Below are 15,945 nucleotides of genomic sequence, written 5' to 3' on the forward strand. Positions count from 1 at the left end.
ATCGATTTCGTTGGAAGGTTCTCATCATTGCATCCCTAAAACTCAAGGAAGTAGCTGTCGCTAAGCGACGCCCCCCCCCACCCTCGTGTCCCCCCCTCGCCTCCCATCCCCCACGTCCCTCCACCCAACACCCTGTCGTGTGCTCCCCCCCACCCTCGCCTCCCCCCCACTCCCCGGTCGTGTGCCCCCCCCCACCCTCGTGTCCCCCCTCGCCTCCCCCACACCCTTTCCTACCCCCCCCCCCATCTACCCGCGCTCGTGCCCCCCTGCCTTCCACACCCCCCCTCGATCCGAGCCCCCCCCTCGCCCCCCCCACACCCTTTCCTAAGCCCCCCACCCCCCGCTGCGTGCGCCCCCCAATCCCCCCCCCCCGCACGCGGGGCTCCTTGCCCTTGGCACCACGCGCCGGACGCGAAGTACAACAACAGGACAACAGGGCCGCCATCACCTTCAACTTAACGCCCTGAATCTGCCCCTCGGCGCTCTCAAGATGTTGACGAGAGAGAGAGAGGACGAGAGGGGGTGGGGAGATTGAGATCGCGCGGTATTTGTTGGGGTCGTCTTGTAGCGCGCCACCTTCATGGCGAGGGCGCTCGAGAGCAGTTTTCCCATTCAAGAGGGACGACGGATGGATGTAAATGTTGAATGCGTGCGGGCAATGAAGTTCCCCACAAGATGCAGGGCAAATGCGGAGCGGGTGGGCCATCGGCACCATCGCCAGGGGAAGCGCAGAGCGTGAGGGACGAGGCGAGGCCTTCACTTTCAGAGATTGGCAGGAAATGTAATTGCTCGTGAGAGGGTGCGGGTGAATGGTGGTATCACACGGCTGGATGTGAGTGTTGAAGTTGTGGCCAGCTGATGAAAAGCGAGGGAGTTAAACCCATTATTTATAATTGCAATCTGATGAGAGAGACAACTGCCATTGAGCAAAACCCTTGGCGATCCTGATAATCACAAGTTCCCCACAACATGCAAGTTTTACCTTCACTGATCTTCATAATCACAAGTTCCCCACAACATGCAAGCTTTACCTTCACTGATCCTGATAATCACAAGTTCCTCACAACATGCACGTTTTACCTTCACTGATCCTCATAATCACAAGTTCCACACAACATGCAAGTTTTACCTTCACTGATCCTGATAATCACAAGTTCCTCACAACATGCAAGTTTTACCTTCACTGATCCTCATGGTTCTCCAGAAAAGTTTGGGATTCTTTTTTTGAATCCATGAGGGTATCTTGACAAGAACGGAATTTGGTCTGCCAGATTAATGTTGTGCAGCGGTTCCTTTGAACTCTGTAGGTGGTCCAGTCTGAGTCCAAACCAGCTTGCTTAGCGAGTTTCCAAGCTGCGTTTCTGGAGCAAAAGAGCTGGACTATGTCGTGGTTGAACCAAGGGGTTTGATTTCCCCGGACTCTCAACTTGTTTTTTAATGCTGCTCTACAGAAATGTATTCTGGAAGACCAAGCAATTTGTGTCCAATATGGAAATCTTATAGACATAAGGTAGGTCTGAATTAGCGATTTTTCTTATTTCATATGGCTGATGTAGATGCGGAGAAACAACTACCATTTCACATTCAGAATTAGCGATGTTCTGGCTAAAGACCTGATGGTCAGAGGATTTAAAAGAGCATTTAAATATAATATTGTGTAGACCTTTACGCAGTCACCACCATGCCACTTAATCAAATTTGTTTTATTTTACCAAACTATAAACGTTTTTGTTATTTTGGCAGGTAAGGCCCCACTGAGCTATGTCGCTCTCTTTCAGAAGCGGCCTGGCCACAAATGATAGCCCAACGAAGTGGCTCATCGCGTGGAAATGTATAGCAGCCATTTACTCGAAACGCGTGGTGTTGATTCTAATTGTGGAGGGAAAACCCGGAGAAAAATCCACGCGACCAGGCAGAGAGAGAGAGAGACACGCAATCCAATTAATTATACAGCAGGCGTGAGGGTCGGGATCGAAGCCACAGGCCTCCTGTATCACGGGCGAGGTGGTGAGCATCTCGCCACCGCGGCGCCCAACTTCTCCTGCGTGCCAGCGCCGTCTCAGCGAGAGCGCGAGAAAAGGATCCAACTGCGCCAGCCTCCCGGGATCTGCCCAGTCACGCTCGTGGCAGAGCGCTCCCTCTCTCGCTGCTGCATCAGCTTCTGTGTCAGCATTGGCACGCAACTCTCTCACACACACACACCAGGGATAATAGCACACACCCACCAAGCTAACAAGACAAAGACCCCCGGTATAGCCTGAACAGACTGTTGGGGAAAGTGCTGTTAGCGAGTAGCACCTGTGAAGGTCAGCACGGCACACGAGGGGGTGGGTGGCCAGCGCCACACCCGACCGCCTTTGTCTCCCCAGTGGCGATGTTTACAAACCGCACTAGGTACTCATTTGAGGATGAGTCGACCTAGGGGAGGCCCATGACTGGTTTGGATAATCGGGACTCGAACTCGGGTCGCTGGATTCGTAGCACAGCATAGCGCTAACTGCTACGCCACCGCTCCCCATACCAAGCTAACCGCACACACACCAAGCTAGCCGCACACACACACCAAGCTAACCACACACACACCAAGCTAACCACACACACACCAAGCTAACCACACACACACCAAGCTAACCACACACACACCAAGCTAACCACACACACACACAAAGCTAACAACACACACACTAAGCTAACCACACACACACACCAAGCTAACTGCACACACACCAAGCTAATCACACACACACCAAGCTAAGCACACACACACCAAGCTCAGCACACACACACCAAGCTCAGCACACACACACCATGCTAACCACACATACACACCAAGCTAACTGTACACACACACCAAGCGAACCACACACACGCCAAGCTAACTGCACACACACACCAAACCAACCACACACATACACCAAGCTAAACGCACACACTCACCAAGCTAAACGCACACACACCAAGCTAACCACACACACACCATGCTAACCACACACACACACCAAGCTAAACGCACACACACACCAAGCTAACCACACACACCAAGCTAACCACACACACACACATGAAGCTAACCACACACACACATGAAGTTAACCACACACACACACACCAAGCGAACCGCACACACACCAAGCTAACCACACACACACCAAGATAACCGAAAACACACCAATCTAACCACACACACACATAAAGCTAACCACACACAAACCCCAAGATAACCGCACACACACCAAGCTAACAACACACACACTAAGCTAACCACACACACACACCAAGCTAACTGCACACACACCAAGCTCACCGCACACACACATCAAGCTAACCACACACACATCAAGCAAACCACACACACACACTAAGCTAACCACACACACACACCAAGCTAACCACACACACACCAAGCTAACCACACACACACCATGCTAACCACACACACCAAGCTAACCGCACACACACCAAGCTCACCGCACACACACCAAGATAACCGCACACATACCAAGATAACCATACACACACACACACCAAGCTAACTGCACACACACCAAGCTAACCACACACACACCAAGCTAAGCACACACACACCAAGCTAACCACACACACACCAAGCTAACCACACACACACCAAGCTAACCACACACACACACCAAGCTAACCACACACACACCAAACTAAGCACACACACACACCAAGCTAACCACACACACACCAAGCTAACCACACACACACACCAAGCTAACCACACACACACACCAAGCTAACCACACACACACCAAGCTAAGCACACACACACCAAGCTAACCACACACACCAAGCTAACCACACACACACACCAAGCTAACCACACACACACACCAAGCTAACCACACACACACCAAGCTAAGCACACACACACCAAGCTAACCACACACACACCATGCTAACCACACACACACCAAGCTAACCGCACACACACCAAGCGAACCACACACACACCAAGCTAAGCACACACACACCAAGCTAACCACACACACACCAAGCTAATCACACACACACCAAGCTAACCACGCACACACACACCAAGCTAACCGCACACACACACCAAGCCAACCACACACACACACCAAGCTAACCACACACACACACCAAGCTAACCACACACACAAACACCAATCTAACCACACACACATCAAACAAACTTAGTAAAATTTGGAAATGTCAACACGCAATTAACGCCTGGCCTGGTTGATTACGTTCTTCCAAAGATTGCCAAATTAGAAGTTAGGTGTGAAATTTGAGAGAGAGACAAGACACAGACACGGAGACACAAAGACAGACACAAGCAGAGAGAGACAACACAGAGACACAGAGAGAGAAAACTAATTTAAAACCTCCCCGTAGAGGTGGTTCAAACTTGATTTGGCGCTTTCGTGACTGCAGGAATTACTCTTTGGTTCTTTCGGTAAAGTCACGTAGAAAGAGAAAATAATAAATTAAATAATAGCATGCGACGTTTCGATTGCAACACAAGCAATCATAATCAGGTACAAATGAAAGAGAAAACAAACCTAGTAAACTTAGAAATATAATGCAATGCAACACAGATAGTCGGCTAACATAACAGTCAACACCCTACCTGGTTGATTACGTTCTTCCAAAGATTGCTTTTTATTTTTCTACCTACGTGACTTTACCGAAAGACCAAAGAGTAACTAATAGGACAGCATGAATACTTTTTGGTTCTTTCGGTAAAGTCACGTAGGCAGAAAAATAAAATACAAAAAAACATTTCATGACGTTTCAATCGCAACACAAGCGGTCGTCCTCAGGCGGAAAAAATAATCCAGCAGTGGAACTGCTGAACCAGGAAGAACACAGCGAGAGAGCCGCTACAACAAGAGGTTATATATGTGAGGAAGGGCAAGAAACCTATTAGTAACATCAGGAGGGACGAGCGCTCTGATCTCGCTCAATTGAAAAAGAGAGATGTAATTGTCATCATTTCAGCCGACAAGGGCAATGCCACGGTCATCATTGATAAAACCACATACAACAACAAAATCCAGGAGCTTCCTAATGATGGCAGTTATACCAAAATCAACAAAGACCATACCAACCGCCTGGCTACCAGAAACAACAATATAATCACTAATTTGACTTATCTAATCGAACCGACCAAGCAGCTCTCTCTAAAACGTTTGGCTGCTAGACCACCCAGATTTTATGGCCTTCCAAAAATCCATAAAGGTACTCCACTCCGTCCTATCGTTTCCACCATCAACTCACCTACCTACAAAGTGGCCCGATTTCTGTCTGAGACCCTGCTTCCATTCACGGGCAAGACCACCTCAGCAGTACTTAGCTCACGTGATTTCTCCAATCAAGGACATTTCACTGTCTCCAGATGATTTGCTTGTCAGCTTCGATGTAGTCTCTCTGTTCACCAAGGTACCAATCATATTCTTAGTTTTTTCGGTAAAGTCACGTTGAAGAGAAACAACAAAATAACAAAATATATATAAAACAATAAAGACTTGGTCCAACAGGGACTGAATCCTGATGTACCAACTTTGGTGAGGCACTGCCTTACTTCATCTGGAATGGTACATTCTACAAACAAAATGAAGGTAATCCTATGGGTTATCCCTTATCATCAGTGGTAGCGAATGTTTTCATGGAGAAATTTGAAACATATGCCATCCTGACATCCACCCTACGTCCTTCCCTGTGGAAGAGATACGTAGATGACACTTTCATCATCTGGCCACATGGCCAGCCAGCACTGAACCAATTTTCAACCACATCAATTCCATACACCCATCCATCAAATTCACCATGGAAGTGGAAAATGATGGATGTTTTGATCGAGAAGAAGCCTGATGGCTCATTGGGACATTCTGCCTACAGGAAAGCCACCGACATATAATCCTATCTAAAGCCTGATTCCCACCACCATCCGGCCCAGAAGAACTCCCTCATCAAAACACTACACCATAGGGCACGTTGCATCTCCGACCAGTAACACCTATCCAGTGAGCTGGAGCACGTACACCAAGCCCTCAAGTTGAATGGATATTCAAACCACACAATCTGCAAAGCTGTATCCCCAACCATGGGGAGACAACCATCTGAGGACCCAATCAAAAGCATCACCTTGCCATACATAGCAGGTGTTACAAAAAATATTTCCAAAATCTTAAACAAACACAAGATCCAGGTCCGATTCAATACAGTACAAAAAAATCCGTGATTTGATCCCATCTGTGAAGGATGTCATTCCTGACATGCAATATCCTGGTGTCTACAAACTAAGTTGTGTCTGCGGCAGCAGTTACATTGGGGAAACGAAACGACATGTCTCGGACTGTGTTCGTGAACACAAGTCAGATTTGAAAGATGGCAGAACCAAAACCTCTGCCATGGCTGATCATTGTTATAACGCTGTGGGCTCACATGGTATTGTTTTTTTCCGAGACCAAGGTACTCTGCAAACCTTCAGGCGACCATCAAAGATTTGTCCATGAAGCCATCCAGATATATAAACACAGAGACAATTTCAACAGAGATGGGTATAAGCTGAGCAATCATTGGAAGGACGTTATTAACCAAGCAAAGTCGGAACTTGCTGTCGTGCTTCTATTCTTCCCTGACGTTTGGCTATCATCTCTGACTCTCTGAGTTGCATTGCCCTGTTGGGTGCCTCTGCATTAACGGGCTGGGGTCTCACTAACATGGTCACCTCTGCTCCCTTAGACTCAATGTATCGATGGTTCTGGCTGTGTGATGGGCTTTGTGTCTCACTTGCACGACCACCATTGTGGTGGTTCTCTTGCGTTGACGCGCTTGCCTCACAGTGCAGTTGGCAGCGCCACAGCTTGTGTTACACATAGACGTGACATTAGCTTGCTAATCCCCCTAATCTCTCTGCCTAATCTCTCCCATCAACATAGTGCTCATCTACCATTAACACTGCTGTTGTGCGCATATGCGATGATACTCTTACGTGGCGACGGAAGCTCATTTCATGCTAATCTCCCCCATTAACACAACTGACATGCTTGCGTGCGGGGATGGAATTCCTTTCCAGCTCAGACCCCGTCTGCTTGCCCTTCGCCACGTATATAACCTCTTGTTGTATCAGCTCTCTTGCTGTGTTCTTCCTGGTTCAGCAGTTCCACTGCTGGATTATGTTTTACACCTGAGGACGACCGCTTGTGTTGCGATCGAAACGTCATGATATATTATTTCTTTTATTTTTCTACCTACGTGACTTTACCAAAAGAACCAAAGAGTATGGATTCCTGCAGTCACGAAAGCTTCAAATCAAGATAGGACAGCATGAAGTCACCACAACGCTTGTGCCTGAAGAGGTGATCTTTGAGACCATCACCCTCAGTGTGGAAGGCTCGCAGCTGGCACGTCATGCCAGGTTTTTCATCATTGTATGCTTGATGTTGACGTAGAGCAGTGTTCTTTACTCATTTTGAGAGGGGGCACTTTCGCTGATAAGACATCAATCAATGTGTGAGGGCCGCCACACATATGTAATGTGAGAGCACACCGATGGGCAATGGAGGGCTGCATAGGCACTGCTGCATCGGTCATAGCCAATCAAGGCTACGGGTTCCATCTCGGCCAAAGATCATGGGCGAAGCTCATGGGTACATGCGGGAACCATCGGAAAGGTTCTGAGGGGGGCGTGGTTAGAGGCGGGGCTTCGCTCCACCGAGGGGGATATAAGGAGAGGCAAGAGGAGGTCTCGGGGTCGGTGTGGAAGCCTGGGTCCGGACTGCATCTCCACCATCTCGTCACGCCACCGGCCTTGTGGCAGCCTCGAGGGCCGAAGCTCTCCCCACTCCCTGTGCGCCGTCGACCAGCGGTGCGCGGGAAAGCGAGGGAAGCCACGCGGGAACGGAGGAGCAGTGAGCACGTGCATGCGGCGAAGGGAGAGAGGGTGACCATATAGAAGGGAGTGCGGAGCCGAGCAGTCATCACTAAATAAAGGACGCAAGTGTCAATCTGTCGTGGAAGTTGTTTATTACAACTGGAGTCAGAAGCGGTTCTTTTTGAGACAACACTACAGAGTGCGAAGATGTGCAAACATCTCCACTTGTGGCATCTTCCGACGACGTCGACTCAGTCGCCCAGGACCTGCCGACCCCGGGTTCCGTGGACACGGTTACTGGAACCTCGGCTGGTGTGGTCATTACGCCAGAAATGGACGGTGCGGGGGCGCCATCCTCGTCTCTGCGTGCGGACGACGGCTGGCAGCGCATTACGGAGCAGCTGGACTCGCTCCGCACTGTTCTTCTCCAGCTGGTGATGCTGGTCGCATCGTCTGCGGTGACGGAATGGCCACAAGATGTGGCGCCGAGGGGCGACGAGCAGAGGCCCTTTCAGGGGATCTCGAAGGGTCCCCCCTTGGGATTGACCGTCGCCATTGCGGTCGCAGGAGGGCTGTCCGCCATTACGCACGCGGTGGATGCCACACGGCACGAGGCCGCCATCTTGGGCATGGCCGTTAAGATGAGGTCGGTGCCCGCCATTTCTGTGGAGCCACGTGGCGATTCGCCATGCGGGGCTGCCGCTGCAGAATGCAGTGGATAGGGTCGCATCCACTGTCTTCCTCACATCAAGGAATTCGTCGCAGTGGGCGGCGACTGGAGCGCTTTCACATGGCGGTTTGAGTCGGCATTCCATTCGGTGGAAGAGGCCTTGGGTGCGTTACCTACCGTGCTCGATGACCAGCCACTGGCGGTGTTCCGCTCCATTCCTCCGGACAAGAAGAAGACTTTGAAGGACGTGTATGCCGAGATAGCTGAGGTTTATGAGCCGCCTTAGAATACCCAGCGGAAATTCACGCAGCGTAAGCGTGGCTGCTTATCCCGACGCCAAGCCTGAAATACTCGAACCTCTCATCTTGGGTAAAATGCTGGAGTTAGCAAAGGACATGGGGGTTTCGCTGCCTGTGTGCAGTTACGAGCCACTGACGTCCCGGTGGGCCACCAAGTGCCTCAACGCGCAAGACAACTTACAGCGTTGGGCCCAAATGGCTGCTTGGACGGGGGACCCGGCTCGTGATGGTGAGCCTAAAGGATGGTCGTCATTGAAGGTCGTCCACGTCCCGGACGACACGGGGGACAGGGATCTGGCAGCCGCCGTTCCTCGTTGGGACCCGCGGTGGGGGGCTGAGTCATGCAGCCGGGAGTCCTACGGTTCGCGCAGGGGCGACGAGGGGGCTGCTCGGCAGGCTGCTGTGACGTGCTTCAAGTGTGGCCGCTTGGACCACTTAACCACGGGATAGCCGGAATCACACTCGTCCTCCGACGCTTCCCGCAGCTCCAGCTCCAACTCCTCCATCGGCTGATCGCAACTCTAGGCAGGCGAGTCGGTATGCATCAGACACCCAGCCTCAATTGCCACCTGAGGCAATTCTTGACGTGCATACAATTTCACTGCATCGCGATTCCGATACTGTTGTCGGGGATTGGCCGCTCTCGATAACGCAATGGAGAAAGCTAGCGCGCCGCGTCGTGGCTGCAGCGGCGGGATCTTCGACAGTGACCGGCTCCATACAGGGTGTCGATTTTCGGGTTCTAGTAGACACTCGCGCATCCACCACTATTATCTCCGATGTGATGCATGCATCACTGCCAATGGGGGAAGTATGGGCATCATCGGTCAGGTGGATGCCCATATTGCTATTGGCAACGTCGCTGTGTCAGGCCCGGTCTTGATTTCCAGATCGTTAGCGGTGCCCTGCTTGTTGGGCACTGATTTTCTCAGAATGCCTGTTAAAATCCTCGTCGATCAAGGATGTCTGGAGTTGCCCGCAGGACGTAAATTGTTTTTTCTGCCGTCCCCGCTCTGTCGTTCGCCGCCGTGCGCTGCCATTCAGGCGCTGGCGGATGTTACGGTCGAAATCCCTCCGGATGCTCGTTCCATTACGGTATCGAAAAGGGTTCTGCGGCATGGATACGGAGGCGGGAATACTCTTGATCCCCTTGAACACCGCTACCAAGGGTCTTTCCCTTGTGGGCGCGCAAACGATTGTCCGTTCCCGGCAGGCCCCCTTTTTGCAGGTGCTAAATGGGGGTCCGGAAAGGGTTTTGTTTCCTGCTGGTACGATACTGGCTCATGCCACTACTCCTGTCGGTTGGTGGGTGCAACTCATCTGGGCTCGTTGTCGGACATTCGCTGGATTTTCGAGCAATGCCGTGAGAATTTATCATTGGCCGCTGATCGACGCGGGGAGCTGCGTGTGCTGCTGACCGAATTTGCTGACGTCTTTAGCAAGGATGATTTTGATTTGGGTCGCACGTCGCGTCTGTCCCACCACATTGATACGCCAGCCCTATTTGGCAGAATTTCCACCGGTCGAGCCCCATGGAAAAAGGTCAGGTGCAGAGCGCAGTGGATGAGATGCTGGCCGCTGACATAATTGCTCTGTCTAAGAGCCTGTGGGGAGCGCCAGTTGTTCTTGTCAAAAATAATGGCAATCTCAGATTCTGTGTCGATTTTCGCAAACTTAATAAGGTGTCCGTGGCCGATGCATACCCTCTGCCATGGATGGATGACTCCCTCGATGCGCTGTCAGGAGCGCGGTATTTTTCGACTCTCGACTTGTCTTCCAGGTTTTGGCAGTTGCCCCTGGATGACTCTTCGAAGCCGAAAACCGCGTTCCACATGCCTCAAGGACTTTTTCAATTCAACCATCTTCTCATGGGACTAAATTCCACTCCCACCACATTCCAACGCTTGATGAAGCTCGTTTTGGCGGGATTGCAATGGGACACGTGCCTCATATATTTCGATGATATTATTGTGTTCAATTGCACATTTGAGGAACACCGTTGATGGTTGCGGGCCGTTTTTGACAGGATGCGCTCTGCTAACCTCAAATTTAAACCAAAAAAATGTCATCTTTTGCAACGTTCCGTGCGTTACTTGGGACACATTGTGGGCTCCGACGGTATCGCTATGGACCCTGACAAGACATCTTGTGTTCGTGACTGGCCGACATCCACTTGCGTTGGGGACGTACGAAGTATTGTCGGGTTCGCGTCATACTACCGTAGGTTCGTTCCACATTTTGCCACGATCGCTAAACCTCTGCACGTACTCACTGCTAAAAATCAGAGATTTAAATGGGGGCCCGAGGAGGAGGCCGTATTCGTGGCCCGTCGCGATCGCTTGGCGGCTGCGCCGACGCTAGAGTACCCTGATTTTTCCTTGCCGTTTATATTGGACACCGATGCCAGCGATACGGGAATTGACGCCGTCTTGTCCCAATCCAAGAACGGTGTAGAAAAAGTTTTTGCGTATGGCAGCCGTGTCCTGTCGCCGGCAGAGAGTCGCTACTGTGTGACGCGAAGGGAACTGTTGGCAATCGTCCACTTTGTGCGTCAGTATCGGCCTTACGTTATGGCATAAAATTTGTCGTGCGCACTGACCATGTAGCTCTCCAATACTCCTTGAAAATTGAGCAACCATCTGGCCAGCTGTCTTGCTGGCTTGAGACCTTACAGGAGTTCTCCTTCGACGTAATTTACCGTAAGGGCTCTCAGTACAGTAATGCGGACGCACTCTCTAGATTGCCACACAGGTCCCTTTGCTCATGTTCGTCGGGCACCAATCGATGCACACTGGTCCCTCCGCCTCCTCGACCTGTCATGTCCGCAGTGGTTGATCCCGTGGTGCATGCCAGTCCGGGGCCGACTGACGGCGTCTTGCACCTTCCGCGCTCGGTATGGGTGCGCGAGCAACTGCTGGATGACTCCTTGGTTTCCTTGCGGTGTCGTGGTGATCGCTCGCCCGACTCCGCTGTGTCGGGCGACGCAGGACAAGTGGCGTTCCAGGACAGCCTTTTGATGTGGAGGGAGGATTTGGTTGGCCGATGGCGTGTTGTGGTCCCTGTTGCACTCCGGCATGAATTGGTTCGAGTGTTGCATGCCGAGAAGTTGTTGCACCTGGGCGTGCAGAAAACCTTGCTCACGATGCAAAGGAATTACTTTTGGCCTGGCATGACGGCCGAAATCTCTAACGTCATCCGTGGCTGTCCCGACTGCGCTCAACGGAAACCGCCGCGGCAAAAATATATTCCGCCCTTGCGGTCTATTTCGGATACACGAATTAACGAGCTTGTCGCCCTTGATATCCTGGGCCCATTTCCACCTACCCCCCGGGGTAATAAATTCCTTTTGGTGGGGGTGGAATATTTTTCCCAATGGCCAATGGCATGGCCGTTGCCGGATCAATCGGCGTCTTCCATCACCGAGGCGTTTTTGAATGGTTACGTTATGGACAAAGGTGCCCCGGAACAATTGCTCACAGATCAAGGTCGGAATTTCTCATCCAAATCACTGCGCGATGTTTGTTATGTGTTGGGCACTAAAAGATCAGGACGTCGCCCTACCATCCGCAGACTGATGGGATGGTCGAGCGACTAAAGCGTACCTTGACCGCCATGCTCTGCCACACTGTCAGTGAGAAACAGGCCGATTGGGACTTGCATATGCCCGGCGTGATCTCCGCCTATTGGATGGCCCCACACGCTTCCACCGGATACTGCCGTTTTTTCTCATTTATGTATGTGCCGTCCATTAGTGCGCAGTTGGGGACACCCATGAAGGGCCCAACCACGTCCGGGACTCCATACGCCGTATTATTGAGACGCAGGAGGCGGCTCGAATTAGTACGTTCAATTTTACGCATTGGTATTGTTCTCATTCTCGGCGGGTTCTGCGGTACTGCTCTCCCATTATCTGGCTTAACCCTCTTCCTAGCCGGAACGGCTAGTTAATTTTTTATCCAGGGGAGAGGGGGGGTGATGTAATGAGAGAGCACACCGATGGGCGACGGAGGGCTGCATAGGCACTGCTGCATCGGTCATAGCCAATCAGGGCTACGGGTTCCATCTGGGCCAAAGATCATGGGCGAAGCTCATGGGTACATGCGGGAACCATCGGGAAGGTTCTGAGGGGGCGTGGTTAGAGGCGGGGCTTTGCTCCGCCGAGGGGGATATAAGGAGAGGCAAGGGGAGGTCTCGGGGTCGGTGTGGAAGCCTGGGTCTGGACTGCATCTCCACCATCTTGTCACGCAACCGACCACGTGGCAGCCTCGAGGGCCGAAGCTCTCCCAACTCCCGGCACGTCGTCGACCAGCGGTGCGCGGGAAAGCGAGAGCGAGGGAAGCCGCGCGGGAACGGAGGAGCAGTGAGCGCGTGCATGTGGCGAGAGGGAGAGAGGGTGACCATACAGAAGGGAGTGCGGAGCCGAGCAGTGATCACTAAATTAAGGACGCAAGTCTCAATCTGTCGTGGAAGTCGTTTATTACACATATGAAACCATTGTTGGGTTTGACAGCACCACGATGATGATGTGGGAGTGTTTTCACTCGTTTTGTGTATTGTGGGGAGGCCGCAAGTCAGGAATCGCACTAAAGGCCACCAGGGGCCGCCAATGGCCTGCGGGGCTTTCGAATGAAGAACACGCACGTAGAGCAACAACTATAGTTTTACACTGAGGTGACCGAGCCAGCTCATGTCGTCGGCAGTAGTGGAGAGTATATCCGTGGATGCCTTCTTAGTATTTGTAAATCGGGCATTGTTGAGTCGTTATCTGTTGTTTTCCTGCTCTGGGTGACCACATTCGCACGCCTAATTTTTAGAAATTGCCCAAATTGCACTTCAATTATCCGCATCTGGCACGGTTTGCGCGGACGCGGTTTGGCGGTACCCGTGTGGATCCATTGTCTGGAACTAAGCGGTGCATTCGAGTCTGCATTCGAGTCTGCAGGTGGCAAGTAAATGTTTTTGTACCGCACCTCGCCGCTATTTGTTTAATTTGTCAAATAGCTGAGCGGAGTGAGGAGCCCTTGTGCACCACACGGTCGCTGTAGATCAGGCGCGGGTTTACGGAGTGCAATCCATAGGGAAAATTAGTAAACCATTTTTGTCAATTTGTTTGCGTTTCTCCCTTGTGATGGGGCTTTGTCGGATGAGCGTTGAGATTTGTCTGAATCGGTATGTAATATGGTAGGCATTGATATAGGGGGTTGACAGGTATGTGCAAGGGACACGTTAAGCCAGTGGTGGTTATTCTCAACCTTGTTTGGCTACTGCTGTTACCCCCGTTGTTGGATTTTGTTTCAACCGAGTAACCCCCCCCCCCCCCCCCTCTTGCCTGACCCCAACACGGTTCTCAATAAATGTACGAATAATGAACCTCAATGTTAACAAATTGTCCATCTTGTGAGGTTTCCTAACTAGCGAGTAACTGCAAGTGAATTAAAAAAAATCAACAGACGCTCTGCATGGGTGACGTAATATGTTCGAGCTCGCTGGTTACTCTCGTTAACCACATTGTTTATGATCGGTGAGTTTAGAAATACTTTTTATATCGTTTACGGTTAGCATAAGGATTTACATTTTATGGTAGTTATTTTATGTTGGCAGATTCGTACATGATTATTCACCAATGACTCCCACGTATGATATAATTTCACGCATTTATAAATCACCTCACGTTAACCCCCTGGGACGATGCCACGTGTACCCCCAGTGGTCTGCGTACCCCCGGTTGAGAACCCCTGCAATAGGCCACGCTTAAACATCAGCAGCAAGTCATGGCTCAGATGGGCCCTGTTCAGTGCTGGGCAGGCTGAATGAAAGTGGTGGGGGGGGGGGGGTTGAGCAGACGGGCCGATGCGGTGTCTCTCAGTCACTTTTGCAGAGACAATGAATTCGACTCAGAAGCACTTTTTGAACTCAAAGTGTTTGCCGTCCCGTGGCCCACTCGGTGCTCCCACTCGGTGCAGGTGTCCGTCCGGTCGTCTCAGTCGGGCCGCGCGATACCGCGACCCGAGTTCGATTCCCGCTCACGGCCAATACCAGTGAGGATTATTTGAACCGGTCATGGGCCTCCTGTAGGTCGACTCAGCCTCAAATGAGTACCTGGTACGGCGTGTAAACATCGCCACTCGGAGACAAAGGCTGTCGGGCGTGGTGCTGGCCACCCACCCCCTCGTGTGCCGTACCAGCTTTGAAGGTCCTCGCTAGCAGCACTTGCTGCTAGTCTGTTAAGGCTATAGGGGGATCTTTGTCTTTGGATAAGCATAAATCAGCGCCACCAGTGACACCAATAGGTGCATGGGTGCACAATGGCCCAACAGGCGTTGAGGCAATGGTGCTGGCATGGTGTTGGCATGCCATGTCGACATCAAATAAGACGATGTAATGTCCCACGTGCAGGTGCCGTGAGCACTCTGAGGCCCTGACAGAATCCAACAGGATCACGTGAAGGTCAGGTTGGGATTATGAGCTCAGCGATCTAATGAACTAGCTGGCACACCAAATTGGTCAATCGGTGAGCATACAGCTCGAGTCGAGTGGCAGAGTATTTGACATCAGTGTTCTGCGTGTCACTGGATATTCTGGGGACGACCAGTTATTGACTTTATCCAGGTTTCAGTTGGTTATGCAAACCGATGCCAAGGAATCTCCATCTCAAAGCAGCAGAAAAGTGGACTGACAAGGAAGTTCAAGGGCGGCTAGAGCCACACTTAAGGATCGGTAGAACAATGTACATCGAATGGACAAGAGAAACCGTATGGAAGAAGCCATGCTACTGCTAATGTTCAACAAAGTGAGCCAGTACCTCGGTGCCCAGAAGATTCTGGAGGAAACTCTCAACAGGACCAATGAACTCGGGAGACCCACAGGTCAGGAGACCGCCAACATGTTGCACATTAGGAGGCTGATCAGCAGACTTGAGTAACTTTCTGACTCGCCCCTACTGGACATCTGTGAAATAGAGCTTCATAGATCATCAGATTTCTCCAGGATAAATGAAGATTCTGATCAAGATTCTGAGCAGGCTGGATAGATTACTGGCATAGCAGGTGCAAGCAAGTATCTGGAACAGGACAGCAAGTTGTGTGGTGTATGCGGGGAAGAAGGGCACACCA

This window comes from Petromyzon marinus, chromosome 20 (assembly GCF_048934315.1).
Source record: "Petromyzon marinus isolate PM22_M1 ecotype Great Lakes invasive population chromosome 20, UKy_Petmar_22M1.pri1.0, whole genome shotgun sequence".
In the NCBI taxonomy this organism is placed as follows: Eukaryota; Metazoa; Chordata; class Hyperoartia; order Petromyzontiformes; family Petromyzontidae; genus Petromyzon; species Petromyzon marinus.